General features: G+C 30.6%; 1 protein-coding gene across 2 annotated transcripts in view; it reads left to right on the top strand.

Moving 5' to 3' along the window:
* The first annotated feature begins 9321 nt into the window (after window positions 1-9321).
* The window catches only part of LOC145259044 (uncharacterized), a 78891-nt gene continuing 72302 nt past the window's right edge, over window positions 9322-15910 (top strand). For both annotated transcript variants that reach the window (XM_080116674.1, XM_080116684.1), the window contains exon 1: window positions 9322-9415. The gene's annotated coding sequence lies outside the window, so the exon portion shown is untranslated. The remainder of the gene's footprint in view (window positions 9416-15910) is intronic.

Raw genomic sequence — 15910 nt, forward strand, 5'->3', positions numbered from 1 at the left:
GTCTTATTGAAATTAGTAACATATCCAAAAATCACGAAAAATGATAAGTAGAAAATTAATTATTTACGAAAATAGTTGGTGCTTATGCACTTATGTTACTGTGCTGAAATAATAACATTATTATTTAGAAAGCCATTCTTAACGTAAGAAGGGGAGGGTGTTTTGTAATTATTCTATACTTTCAATTAACAATTTAATAAAAAGATATCGTAAAACTCGAATTTAACTTGAAAATACTATTTCAAAAAATAGCATGGTAACATAAATGCATAAGCACCAATTAGTTTTTGAAGAAATTGCAAATTATACTTAAATAATAAAGACTCTAAACTATGAATTAATTACCTTATTTAAGTTACATTTCCAAAAATAATAATGGTGGCTCAATAGATCATGAAAGTAATAATGCAGGGCACTTCTTTAGAATAAGAATGTAAATCGAATTGTCATGTCAAAATTAGTAAAATATTAAAAAATTATGAAAAATGATAAAGAAGTATTGTGAGGAAACCACCCTCTGAATTAACTCAACCACCATCATATATACCAGAACTCTTAACAATCGCATGAAGGGGTTAACCTCGCTTGCTCAGTGGAACACAAAACACTCTATTTATTCTGTAACCCTTTGTTTGTCTTTTATTAATACATGTCTTGTCTTACACCGTTGTTCTGTTTTTATTGTGGTTAATTCAGAGCCATAACACTGGCAACAGAAGGATTCGAAAAACATACTCATGCTGAAACCCTAATGCTTTACTAGTCCAACAGCAATAAACCAATATTCTCATAACACTGGCGACAGAAGGATTAAAAAAATTGTGAAAGGAAAAGGAATTTAATAAACCAGTGTCCCCATAACACTGGCAATATAAGGATTTGAGGAAGAATTTTTTTTCTTGCGATAACCACAAAGAAAAAAATAACTACGCTGTTAATTGACTTAAAAAAAAATTTCAGAACCGGATAAGCACGAGACAAAAAATTGAAAGTAAAATCTTTTCACAAAAACAAATTGTGTCGTTCTATCCGTTCATTTCAAAAGTACATTTCAAAAGCTCTAAAAAAAAACAAAAATAAGATTAAATTCTTAATCTTCCTATTGTGGTGAGTGTTAAAAAAAGAAAAGAAAAATTTGTTGCTGTTGTTCTCTCTGCATGACTAAAAAGGAAAAAAAATCTTTACTCTATTGATTTTTTCTCCCCTGGAAAATATACATAATTTTTTTTTTTTTTTTTGACTGTTAACTGTTCTCTTTGTTTCACTTAGTTTTAAGCTGAAGGAAAAAAAAACTACAATTTTTGCACCACTGAAAGTATATCTGTTTGTGTTGGGGATAAAGGGCATAATTAAAGGTGAATACAAGGTTAATATTTTTTTTTAATAGCTTGGTTTCCTTTCTGTCCAAAGAAAGAAAATGAAAACATCTTAAAATTGTTAAGTGCAATGAACATTTTATTTTGAAACGTATATTTTCCAACTGTATCAAATAATGTAGAAATAATCATTATTTCCTGCCTGGTATTTGCAAAAGTTCTCTTTTCTGATGGACGAGATAAGAAAAAAAAAGACAAATCTGTACATTTTTCTCTCTGAACTAACCAACCAAGATGGAGGAGCTAAGGTACACTTTGGCTCAGTTAACAAAATTGCAAATTGAATAAAAAAAAGAACAAATTTAACAAAAAAAAAATGCAAAAAGACTTATTGGAGAAATGGGAAGAAAAACAGGAAATGATGGCACACCATCAACAAAAGATAGAGGAACAACAAGTCGAATTACAGAAACAATGGTCTGAGCAACTAATAGAACATCAAAGACAATCAATGGAACATCAAAGACAATCAATGAAACATCAAAACAATCGTCGTAGCGCCAACAATGTACAGAAAAACTACTGACAAATTTTGAAGAGTAACGTGCACGCGGAAAATGATTCAGCTTTTTTCCCAAAATACAATATGGTCTGCAATAGATAATTTTAAGTATGAAGAAGATGAAAAATCATTCATAGTTTATTTCAGGAGATACAAAGACTTGTTCAATATCAACTGCGGTAACTGGTCTGACCAGAAGACCTTACTGCTACTATGTAACCTTGAAACGACTAAACACAACAAATTCGTGGACTTCATCTTGCCACCGAAAACCATGCAGTTATCATTCAACAAGATGGTAAATCTGCTAACAGAACTATTCTCCTCAGAACGTCTTTTTCCATAAGAGATAGAAATGCTTAAATGTGACCAAAGACGATAATGATGACTTTGCCACGTACGCAGCGGTAGTCAACAAACATTGCGATGACTTCAAGTTGTCGGAATTAACAGAGGACGATTTTAAATGCCTTGTTTTTGCACAAGCTTAACCTCAGGAAAAGATGCGGAAATCAAACACAGTTCTAACAAAGCAAGAAAATGAAGAAAATGAACCAAACTTGACACTGCAAAAATTGACTGAGGATTGTCAAAATGTGGAAATAATAAAAAAGATGTAAGAAATATCGAAGCACGCATCGCAAATATAAAAAAAATAACCAAGAAAAATCCGCCGACCTACAATACAAGATGGTATACACAAAATTACCCCCAAAAGTCTGAAAAACCAAAAGCACCGAGCCCTTGTTTCAGATGTGGCGGTCAAGAATTGCCCATACTAAACAAGAAAATGTCTTATCTATCTATCTATTATATCTATAAAAGTGAACGTGTCTGTGTGCGTCTGTGTGTGTGTGTGTGTGTGTGTACATTTCCTTATGCAATAACTCTGTCAATTTTAAGTCTACAAACTAGAAATTTGATAAACATGGTAGTGAAATTTGGAAAAATCTTTGTGATCAGTTTTCGGACAGAAATTTGGCTGTTAAGGGGTCAAAGTTCAACGATTTGACCTTTGAGAACTCTATCAAGCGCCTCTGCCAATTTTCGGTCTAAACACTTGAAATTTTAGATACAGGTTCCTTGTACATGGATCTAACTTAATAACTTGATTTGAACCCAAAACAATAAATGTTAAGGGGTCATACAAGGGATCAAAGTTAAAAAAATTGACCGCTTTTCTTTTTTTTTCTCAACATGCAACGCCGGGCTGAAATGCTAGTATATCTATAAAAGTGAAAATGTCTGTGTGCATATCTGTGTATTTTCCTACCAAATAACTGCCAATTTTTGGTCTAGAGACTTCAGATTTGACATAAAGAGTATTGAGATTTGGGAAAATCTTTTTAATCAGTTTTCAGCCAGAAATTTGGCTGTCAGGCGATCAAAGTTCAACGATTTGACCTTTGAAAACACTACCAAACTCCTCCACCAATTTTGGGTCTAAACACTTGGAATTTTAGATGCAGGTTACTTGGACATGGATCAAACATTTTAATTTGATTTGAGCCCCCAAAATTAAATGTTAAGGGATCAAAGTTAAAAACTCAGCCAATTTTTGGTCTAAACATTTGAAATTTTATATAAAGGGTATTCAGAGATAGGGCAAGCTTTTTAATCAGTTTGGGTCGAAAATTTGAGCTGCTAAGGGTCAAAGTTTAAAAAATTTGAGCTTTGCGGTGTCTAGCAAACTATTCAGCCAATTTTGGGTGTAAACATTTGAAATTTATACGTAATGGATATCCAGACATGCGACAAGCATTTTAATCAATTTTTGGGCGAAAATTTGGCTGCCAAAAGGTCAAAGTTGCAAGAGTTGACCTTTGCAGATTCTACCAAATTCCTCCACCAATTTTCGGCCTAAACACTTGAAATTTTAGATGTAGGTAACTTGGACACAAATAAAAATTTTTATTTTGATTTGAGACCAAAATAATAAATGTTAACTGGAGTCAGAGTTAAAAAAAAAGTTTCTTCTGCAGTCTCTACGAAATTACTCAGACAATTTTTGGTCTAAACATTTGAAATCTTATATAAAGTGTATTCACACATAGAGCAAGTTATGAACAGTATATAGGGCCTGAACAAAGCCGGGTTGAACTGCTAGTATATCTATCAAAATGAAATTGTCTGTCTGTATGTGTACATTTCCCTACCAAACTACTCTGTCAATTTTCAGTCTGCAAATTTTAGATTTGACATAAGGGGTAGTGAGATTTCGGAAAATCTTTTTAATCAGTTTTCGGCCAGAGATTTGGCTGTCAAGGGGCCAAAGTTCAACGATTTGACCTTTGAAAACTCTATCAAACTCCTCCGCCAATTTTGGGTCTAAACATTTGAAATTTTAGATGTAGGTTACTTGGACATGGATCAAACATTTTAATTTGATTTGAGCATAAAAACAATAAATGTTAAGGGGTCAAAGTTTTAAAAAATTTGACCTCTGTGGTCTCTATCAAATTACTCAGTCAATTTCTGGTCTAAACATTTGAAATTTTATATAAAATATATTCAGACATAGGGTAAGCTTTTTAATCAGGTTTTGGCTGAAAATTAGGCTGCCAAAGGATCAAAGTTCAAAAGATTTGACCTTGCAGTCTTTAGCAAACTATTCAGCAAATTTTAGCTCTAAACATTTGAAATTTTACATAAAGGGTATTCAGGCATGCAACAAGCTTTTTAATAAGTTTTTGGGTAAAAATTTGGCTGCCAAGAGGTCAAAGTTGAAAGAGTTGGCCTTTGCAGACTCTACCAAACGCCTCTTCCAATTTTCGGCCAAAACACTTGAAATTTTAGATGTAGGTTACCTGGACATGAGTCAAACCTTTTAATAAAAAAAAAAAAAAAATTTACACTTTGGACTTACAGGTAAATTTCCAAAAAACTATTCTTTTTTTGGTAAATTTTTAGTTTACCGACCCCTCGGCATTTACCTCTAATTTTTCGACTTTTGATGGTTTTCGGATACGCTGAGAACGAATATCGCATTTATTTTTTGCGCAAACACGTAGTTATCCATATTTGAAGACATTCAGTATCCAACGTAATCCTTATCATGTTTAATGGCGACCATCTTGTTTTTCAATAACGAAAAAACGTCAAAAGAAGCTAAATATGCCACATATAACTGGAATCCCCCCTCCCCACCACCGGCGTTAGCGCAAAAGAAATTAAGGTTTATTGGAGGGGGGATATGGTAAATTCCAAGAAATCTTGAGCGAAAGGAAAGAAAGAACGTAAAGAAAACACTACAAATTAAAAAACAGTACTTGGAGTAATATTTATTAAAATAAACACCGACCACTAATTTGTTTTTTAGGGATATGTCGCAGGCCACAAATAATCAAATCCGTCGCAAATTTAAGGTTTGCATGGTATTAACCCCTTTTAATTGATCTAAAAAATTTTTTTTTTAAATTAAGTTTTCATGAGCTGTTTACAAAAGCATAGTTTATGTTTTCCGTTCTTTTTTTTTGGGGGGGGGGTATTCAAATATAGAATTTGTGTGCTTTAACAGGTGCGTCTACAGTTTAATTAACCGTTTTTTCCATAGAGGGGCGGGGGCGGGTGTGTTGTGGCGGTCCCATTGACCCTGAAAATATCGTAAAAATTGAACCCATAGAAAAAGTTTGATAGATTTTTAAAGTTTAAAAATTGAAAAAATATTTAACACGTAAAATTCAATTGATTTCATTACGTAAAAAAATGGCTGCACGAAGGCGCGCTGGCACTTTGTAAACACTGCTTTTTTTTTTTTTTTAAATAAAAAATAACATTTCTACTAATTTTCAAACAACTTTAATAGTTTATTTTGGAAGTATATTCCATAAAGAAAATAAACAACCCACTTACGAGTTTTTTTCATATTTTATTCGCAGTTTTTTTTTATATTTTATTCGCAGTTTTGTGTGAGGGGGTGTCAAAAATTCCCTCAAAATTCTGATACACCTAAACCACCACCACCACCACCACCCCCCCAAAGAAAAAAAAAAGAAGAAAGGGTATTGAGCAGAGAAGCCAACAAACGAAAACAAAAAGGATCAAAATTTCAAATGTATAACAAATAAATGTTACCAAAGGCAAGATAAGTTACTCTTCTACATACCTGGATACGTTTTGTGTTTTAATGCGTTTTAAAGCTTTCATACTGTCACATCCTTACATCATTCGTAGACATCTATGCTGATGACACTACTATCTATGGTAGCACATCTAAGACCGTAAACGACCAAGTTCTCTCTCATTCTCTCTCCTCTGATCTTGAGAAAGTGGTACAATGAGGAAAGAGGTGGCTTGTTACTTTTAATGCATCTAAAACCAAGCTTTTATCTTTACATCAACATTCTGATCCACATCTGGCATCAATTGAAATGAATGGCTCTCGTCTTGGGGAGGCCTCATGTTTTGACAAGCTTCTGGGCTTGACCTTTACTCCTGATCTTAAATGGAACACATACATTAAATCCGTTGCGAAAGCCGCTGGAAAAATGGTGGGATCTTTCTATCGATCCAGTAGATGCAATTCTCTATCTATATAAGAGCCAGGTACGTCCAAGGATGGAGCAATGCTGCTACATCTGGGCAGGAGCTGCTAGAAAGGACTTATCCTGCCTTGATAGAGTTCAAAATAAGACTTCGTAGACTTGTGGGGGATGTATTTTTCTCTTCCCTGCAACCTCTTTCTCACAGAAGAGATGTTGCGAGTTTGTCTCTGCTTTATCGTTATTTTCATGGAAAGTGCTCGGCTGAGCTCCATTTTATGGTCTCCCCACGCCAAACTTTCACAAGAAACACCTGTCTAGCAGAAAACACTATCACTAATTTCCTCCACTTTTTATCTGTGCCTAAACCTAAACGTAGATTCCATGAGCAAAGCTCCTTTCTTAGAACTAACTGCACGACTATGGAATTGTCTTCTGTTTTTCTGCTTTCCAGCTGACTACAATATGGCTGTCTTCAAGTCTAACGTAAACAAGTTTTTGATGAGCCGTTCCATATGTTAACAAATTTACCGAATCTCCATTACTAACGGTTACTATATTGTCCAATTTCTACTGTACACTCTTTAACCCTTATCCTCGAGTGGCCTCTTGGCCTTGATAAGTGGTGATGTCTATGTAAAAAAAAAAACAAAAAAACAGCAGTGTTGAGTTAGTAAGTTAAACCGACAATAGCGGACGAGAACACGGCGTCTTTAGGGCGAAAATGCTGAAATGTCCCCCAAAATAAACTAAATACTAATAGAAATCCATTCAATATGATGTCATATTTTTTTTCTGACGCCAGAAAATTTGGATCTCTTTCGTACACTTGCGCCCAACTATTCTCATTGTTTCGACTGATGTATGTAGCCCTTTTGGCCTTCTTCAGACGCGTCTTTTATATTGAAATATAAAGTAATTAAATTAGAAAGGTCAGAGGTCACATCGGTTAAAAATTTCAAGTTGTACGTATGTATAATACGGATCGTGCTATATATATATATATATATATATATATATATATATATATATATATATATATATATATATATATTGTAAAACTGGTAATTAGTAAAAACCTGAAGAGAAGGCTCAATACTATTGCAGAGCAAATATGTGTTTTATTTTTTTTATTACCGTTTTATCTGTTTGGTTACATATGTTTCAGATGCTGGACCGTGTTTACGATTTCTGTCGTGTTTACAGGTTTCTGTAAGGTCTGACGAGGCTGTTAAATCTACTTCAACTTCATTTACTCACATAAAATTAATATACGAAAGTATAAATTTATGCGTCAACTTTAAGTGTTTACTTCAAAAGTGCTCAATACGTAGATAGAGCTAGTTAGTAAATTATAAAATATATATGGCGATTAAGCTACACTGAATATTCCGCGTTTCATCCACTATAGGACTCTTCAGGCTTATGCGTATATATATATATATATATATATATATATATATATATATATATATATATATATATATTTCAAGTTCAATTCAATTTTTTTGCGGTATCTTTTTAATAAATTGTTAGATGAAAGTGGAGAATATTTACAAAATACCCTTGCATGTTAAAAAGAGGCTCCTAAATAATATGATTTCAGCAATTCAGCACTGTCAGTATTCTACAGAGGTGAAGGAAGAAGACCCTTTCATGTTCACATAAAAAGTTTATACAAAATTGATAAATAAAAATAAAACACATGATTTAATTTCATAAAAAAATGTAAAAATTTTAAGAAAATCAATCGATTTAAGACACGTGGAGATGACAACAATAACATTGATATATTGTAAAATAATAATAATAATAATAATAATAATAATAATAATAATAATAATAATAATAAATGGCGCACGTATGGAAGCGGTACCCCCTTCTATTTTTTTTTTTTTTGTCACTTTTTAATTTTTTTCAGCAGATTATTATCGAATGGTCTACCAGATTATCAAAAAAAAAAATTTTTTTAATTCAATATTTAATATTTTTAAAGGATGCTCCGTTTCTAATATTTTAAAAGCAGCAACTTTTTCGGCCAAATCTTTTGACAAGGCCAAGCTGCTAAAAAACAAAAACAAAAAACGACTAAATTTGCGAAATTTGGCGGAAAAAAGTCGCTGCTTCTAAAGTGGGGGATCGATTTACTAGAACGTTATATTGGAAAATGAGAACCCCTTAAAAATGTTAAATATTGAATTTTTGTTTTGAAATAATCTAGTAGATTAGTAACTGTTCGATAATAATCTGCTGAAAAAAAAAAAAGTAAAATGGACGAAAATTTAAAAAAAAAAAATACAGAGGGGGTGCCGCTTTCATATGTGCGCCAATTTAATAAATAAAAAACAACAACAAATATTGAATTTTTAGGGGTCGAAAATGTTAGAGAAATTAACATTAAGTTTTTTTTTTTTTATTTTACGCACATTAAAAGACAAACACACACACGCACAAAAATAATATAATCATACCTCAGACTGGAAAATATACATTAAAAAAAAAAAATCCAAGTGTTTTTTTTTTTAAACAATAATGTATCCTAAATTGTAGCGTTCTTCGAAAAATTGCTCAAGTCGAAAGGACGAATAAAAGAAATATTTATTTTCAAGTATAGTAACTCCTGCTACTTAACTTATCTAGATATTAGTAGTAGTTGTTTTTAAGAAATAGATAGATCCTCTCTTGTTAATATATATTTAAAAACACATTAGAAAAATAAAAATCCATGTTTGTGCAATGGATTATTAAATTGTGGGTAAGATGAGAGGGGAAGGGTAAATTTGTAGGTTTCTCTCACTTTTGTCTTCTATTGCATTGTGTTCTTTTTAAGGGGGCTTTTTGGCTTTTTATATGTGAAGCAATGATTCTCTCGCTCTTACTTTCACTCTCGATCACTCTCTCTATATGTAATGGTTAGACAACTCTCACTCACTCTCACTTTCTTATAATACTCCTCCTCCCACTTCGAAGCCCTCGTCGCACACGTCACTTCCGGTCTACATCCGGGTCTTGAATTAGTCATGGTGGATGCAAGTTTCCTTTAGCGCGTTGACGAGGTGAGTTGATATACAAAAAAATATAAGTCATAATAGAAATTTATTGGGTATCCAGTTTTAATTCTTGAAGTGTCTACAAATGATGTCTAATTGTAAGGAAGTGTCAGATAGGTTGGTAAATGTGATTGGTGTCTAAAATTAGAGATTTTGTCGGACGAATTTTAGCAACGTTTTTTTTTTTACTCTGTTAAATTACGCCTGTCTAGTCTTTTTTTGATCAATTTTTTTTGTTTAAAAAATACTACATGTCTGGATTTTATAATAAAAAAATTATCGATACTTGCTCCTACTATCGTAGATGTTACTGTTTTAGTATTTATTTTGCTGATTTCCCCGGGTTTTTTGGCTAGATTGTGCACGCAACACGATCACAGTGAGAGAGAGAGAGAGAGTGGATGAAGTAGTTAGGATTTTTATTTCATTCTGGGTCATCTTTTTTTTTTTTCTCTCTTTTTTTTTTTTTTTTTTAATTCTTTCTTCACTTTCATCTTGATTTCCACGGAATTAATTTCCACAAAGAAGCTTTCATAACATTATTTTAGATATTCTATCGCGTCTATTTCTGTTTACATGTGAAAATATCCAAGTTCTTTTTGAACATTGCTTTCCTATATACGCTTAAATTCAATCTCCCCCTCTCATTATTAAGAAAGAAAGACAACACATGCAATTCTTTACTCCCCTCAAATATTCTTCTACATTAAACACAAAAAAATCATTGTTTTCTTTCTCCACTCACTAACTGTTGTATCATTGTCTTCATATTTCTTTATTTTGTTTAATATTATGAAATTAAAAAATAAATCAATAATAAATAAAAACCAAAACCCGTGTTTTGAATAAAGCATCAATTTCACTTTTTTCTTTTCTTTTTTTTTTTGTAAACACTTCGTCTATCATTATTATTATTATTATTTAGAATAACAATAATTTGTTATTCTAAATCTAAATTTTTTTTTTTTATTTAGACCATTAGTTTATATTTAGAATAATCAAAATAAACGATAACTTAAAGAAATCGTATTACTTATTTACTCCTAACCAAAAATCTAGGTATGTTTCTTTTCGGGTTTTGTATTTCCTTGATGGAAATTTAATTATAACATCTTTGTCATTGGTAATAAAAATTTCTAAACCAAAACGTTTTTCCATTTCTGGAGGCCGTATCTCATTTAATAAAATCTATTTTCATAATTTTAGACATTTCAAACCCATGTTTTAAAATAATTAGTTTTGTTTTATTTAAAAACCTAAACAATTGTCTGTATTTTTGTTTTAATAACCAACATGGTATGATCATGTCTTCTTGATGTTTTCTTACTATTATTTTTTTAATTTATTCGAACAAAAGTAAATTAAAAAAAACAAAACAAAACACATTTCTAAAATAATAATGCGCACCAAATGATTTCTGGGTACTTATGCACTTATTGTATCGTGCTGAAATGATAAAGTTGTTATTTAGAAAGCTATTCTTAACATGGAGAGGGAAGGGTGTTTTGTAACTGTTCTGTGCTTTCACCTAACAATTTAATGAAAAAAATATATTGTTTAACTTGAAAATGATATTTTTTTTAAATAGCGTGGTACAATAAGTGCATAAGCACCGATTTCTGTGAAAACTTCCAATTATTATTTCACTTATAGGTACTTGTGTAGTTTACGAACCGTGATAGCATTTTCAAGTTAAATTTAAATCTTACATTATATATATATAAAGGCACCACTCACTATGTTAAGAATGAATTACTAAATGTCAATATTTCAGCACGATCTGTATTCTACATAAGTATTCACTTTATTATCGAATTAAAAAGATGAAAATTTCTCTTGGGTTTCTAATATCAGTAAAAAAAAAAACTATGAATTCGATTGTAAAAAGTTGTAATATATATATATATTCATGCTGACAAAAAATGAAAATACATTTTTTAGTCGATTCATATTTTTTGGAGCTTTTTAATAACAAATGGTCAAAAATTAGCTTTCAAAATGTTTTGTTTATCGCCATTTAAAAATGTAACAAATAAAAATGCTTTATCATTTAAAATTAACACACACATACCCGACAACTGTTTGTATATTGTTAATTTATTTTGTACCCTTATTGGTTTCATTTTATTTATAAAAATTCATGTAATGATAATTTCAAGGGTTCTGTCAACATTTGAAGCAGAATTTGACTATTACATGATACAAGCTAAACTTTAATTTCAGAATTTTGGTTCTTAATTCAACCTAAAAAATGCAGAAAAATCGTTATGATGTAGATGTACGTACCTGTCACGGAACGATGTTATATTCCAAAAATCATGTAAATTGATCAAGGTTTTATTTTTAACTAAGAAAATCAAATTTAACGAGTAAACAAAAACAAGACAGATAAGTCCACAATAATTCAAACTTGCGAGATACCCCTTGTAATGCTACCGATTTTATATTAATCGCTTTATATCGTTTAAAAATGATTTTCTTTATATAAAAAAAATAGATCAATTTACGTGATTTTTGAAATATGACATTTTCATTCCGTGACCTGTACGTATATTATAAAGATTTTTCTCTAGTTTTTATTTATTTTTTGGTCAATGTGCGCTGGTTGTCCAACCTGCAAAGAGTGTTTATACCGAAAGCCGTTCTTAATATGGGGAGGTTGAAAATAAGAAAAATCCTTTCGGAATAAGCATCCCCTACCTCCTCATGTTAAGAACGGCTTTCGGAATAAACATTTACTATTCGCATCTTGATTGCTATATTTTCACAACGTTTCGGTCGATGTAACCTCTGATCTTTATCATCCTTATTCTATTTTTCCGAACTTGCGAACTTTTCTAGTTCGACCTAAAGATTTCTAAGTTAGGAAAGATTCAACCGAAAAAGGTCACAGAAACATCGGCCGAAACATTTTCCATTCCATAGATCAACGCTATTGAGTAATTTACTTATTTTAGCGCAGGAAAATGATCACGATATTATATTTTTCTTTTTTCCTCAAATATTTTGTTCTATGTGAGAAAGAGGGGTATCATGCTTATTTCATAACCTTTCTATGGTCAGTTTTTCCCCAATCGCTTCTTCCTATTTTGTTATTTAGATCTCACATTCCATGAGTGATGTTTTTGACAAAGGAGAAATAATTGCTGCTTTCTGATTCGATGACTGTTTTGAGTGGGTGGTATTTGGATATTTTAAATTCTTTTCCATAGTATTATTCATCATTCATTCATTCTTATTAATCCTTATCCTCTAGTGATTTTTTTGTAGCCTTGATAAGTGATTCTCAAAAAGAATATTTTGTTCTATACTGTCTCTTAGTATTCACATTTATTTATTACAATTCGCTTTTAGTTTCAGTCTTCTGTTTTGTCTTTGAACTAATTTTTGGATCATGATATTCAAATGTACGATATTGACATCACAGGAAATCATATTTGTGTTGGAAAAATGGTTTCTCAGAGTAACCGAACCTGAAGGAATTTGATAGTCTATTTTAAAAAAATGTTAGTCTAATTTAAATTAAGGGATTAGGGTATCCCCCCCACCCGGGCATTTATGGTTTTTATTTATATATATATTGCATTTTCTTAATACTTCATTTCCTGCATATGCATGTTGCCAGAATTTCTTGGAACATTGGTGAAAATAAACGTCCAGCACGAAAAAATTCCATCACTTGAAGAATTTTCATGAATTGAATCAAAATTGAATCTTGTGATAAGAAAATACACTAATTTTTGTTTCCAATATATTTTGCTATAACAAATATTTCCTTTTTATCTTAATAGATTAATGTTTTTTTGTTTTGTTTCTTTTTGCACTTAAGAAGGAAATTATCTAATTTAAATATTCAAACAAACTATCAATCTTTTTTTTTATCCAGGATATAAATGTGAATCTTCTGTATTAAATAAACTTATCTGATTAAATATCGCATGCATAAAAAAGAAAACAATAATTGTAGTTTGTAGAATTAAAATCGATTAATTAGTTAAGTATTTATTTCAAATGCTTTATTAAAGAGTAGGGTAATTAATATGAAGGCTTCAAAATCCAATTTAAAAAAATACCCAACATGCATTGCATCTCTGACTATAAATTTAAGAGTTGAAAAGAAGCACAAAGTATTTATACAAATTAAATTTCAACATCCAATCGACTTTATTGCAAAATTGATTATAAAAAAAATTTATATTCTTTCCTTGAATTATTTTCCCAAAAATTTAAAGTAAAAAGTAACGCTAGATATGTATGGCCAGTTATTATTTCAGTCAGACCACATTTTATTTTTGTGAATAGTTCTGGTTCAGTAGTTAAAAAAAAAACATAGCATTGCTATTGTAACTATTATGTTTCTAATTCTGTCAATTTCTTTTGCATTGATCTGATGATTAGATAATATAAGAAAAATATATATCTTTAAAACATTGCGATATATTTATATTTTCTTTAAAAAATTTTGTTTCTTGATTTATGAAAACTTTATTTTATAGTCTATTAGTTTTAGATTTACTTGTAAAATATTCTGACATCAAATATCTAAAATAATCCCATTCATAACCAAAGACAATCAATTGTTTAACATTTATAGCAATAACTTGAGTTTTTCTTCTTTTTTTTTTCTTTTTTTTTTATCTTTTGGATTTTGATTAAGAAATTTGTTCAAATTTTAATAATTTTCATCGATTGTAAGATAAAATCAGAAATTTTAGATCACTTATATAAAAACTTGTTTATATCATTTTTTTATGATTATTGAAACATGAGTTATTTATATTCGAAAAAAGCTTTTAGTTATTTACACACAAGAAAGAGAAAAACATATATTCAACATTAATAATATGATGCAAGCTAAAAAAAACTCAAAAACAATTTATATAGTCCCCACTGTATTTTCATCTACCATCTACAACAGTAGTATCCTAACATATAGCAATTAGATCCACAGAATCTTCCGTGTTTCATGAGGATGAAAAACAAAATTCCGCGTAGCTTAATTGCCATAGTAAATTTTCATAATTTACTACCGAGCTCTACTTCCGTATTGAACACTGTTGAAGTAAATAACTGAAAATTGGTACATAAAATATATCTACTTATAAAATTTGATACAAGCTAGCAGAATGCCCATCCCGGGTCAAGTATAATTAGCCTACAGTGTTGCAGTACTTTCGTCTAATTACAATGATTAAAGTCAAGACATATATCCTGCTAAGTCTTATGTGTAGAATACTTGGTTTAATTTTGATAAAAATTCATTAAATGATTTTAGTTTTGGAAAAGTATCTAAAATTTGGGATTTTAAGCTTGAAGAGTTGTCAAGAAAAAATTGAAATTCAAGGAATTTTGCTTAATTGATGTCTAATATCTAATATGTAAATTGGAAACATTTGAATTTTCGAATATCAGGTTGTACCCAGATTATACTCTTAAAATTTCATCATAATCAGGGGCATTTGAATGTTAATGAAAGACTTCTAGCCCCAGCCCTCCCCTCTCTTGATAAATTAAACTAAATATAGCACACGTTACACATCCTTACAGTTTACACCTGTGTTCCAAAATTCATAATAATCAGTTAATTGCTTTCCAAGCTTACCTCTCTCAAACATATCTAACTTTAAGAGGGCTTTGTTTCGTCTTGAGACACTGGATGCTTACGCAGTGAGTTTATAGTTGAGTAAGTGTTGCATAACCTTCAACTGCACCTCTCTTGAATCAGTATTGCTTGAGTTCAGCAGCAAGAAGTCCAAGTGTGCGTTTGCTTGCAGGTTTCTTGTTTTCAATTCATACTGTCATTTTTGTCAATGACTTTTAGAACTATGTGACCTAGAATTCATGAACTCAAATGTCAGTCACGTTCAAATAACATTAAATAATTTATATGGTTAGGAGTTTGCATATAAATTTATTGTGCTTAGATGAGGTATTTTAACCTTTTCCAAAAAAACAATTTAAGTATGTCAAATTATTTGGTTGCACATCTCATCTATAAATATCATTTGCATTCTTGTATTCAGTTATTTGATGGCAATTATCTGGTAAGATTTTATGGATTTATTGCATTTTAACCTTTTTCGATGATACTACAATTCGTCTTTTCTGCCCTCGGTCAATGAAGAAGAAATTTTTTAATTAAGTTTTGTCTTCATTCAGAGTGCCCCTTTGGGAACTGGATTTTGCCCACATTAAAAACCTTACTTGTATCTAACTGTCCTTGTGGAGAGACAAATAGGAACTTTTTTTTTTTTTTTTTTTTTTTTTGACAAATTTTATTAAAATTTGATTCACTTGAAACTGGCGAAAATTTGTTTCAAAATATTAAAGTAATTCAATGATTGATAACGAGTTTCTTAATGTAAAGAAAATTGTATTTTTTAAACTTTACTATGTTTATTACATTTCTGAATTTTTGAGATGAATGTTGGTTATACATGTTTGGATTCTTTGGGCTACTGTTCTCATCTTGAATCATTTTCACAACGTTTTGCAGGTGCA

The sequence above is a fragment of the Euprymna scolopes genome, chromosome 3 (assembly GCF_053919585.1).
Source record: "Euprymna scolopes isolate OS-2025 chromosome 3, ASM5391958v1, whole genome shotgun sequence".
NCBI classification, from domain to species: Eukaryota; Metazoa; Mollusca; class Cephalopoda; order Sepiida; family Sepiolidae; genus Euprymna; species Euprymna scolopes.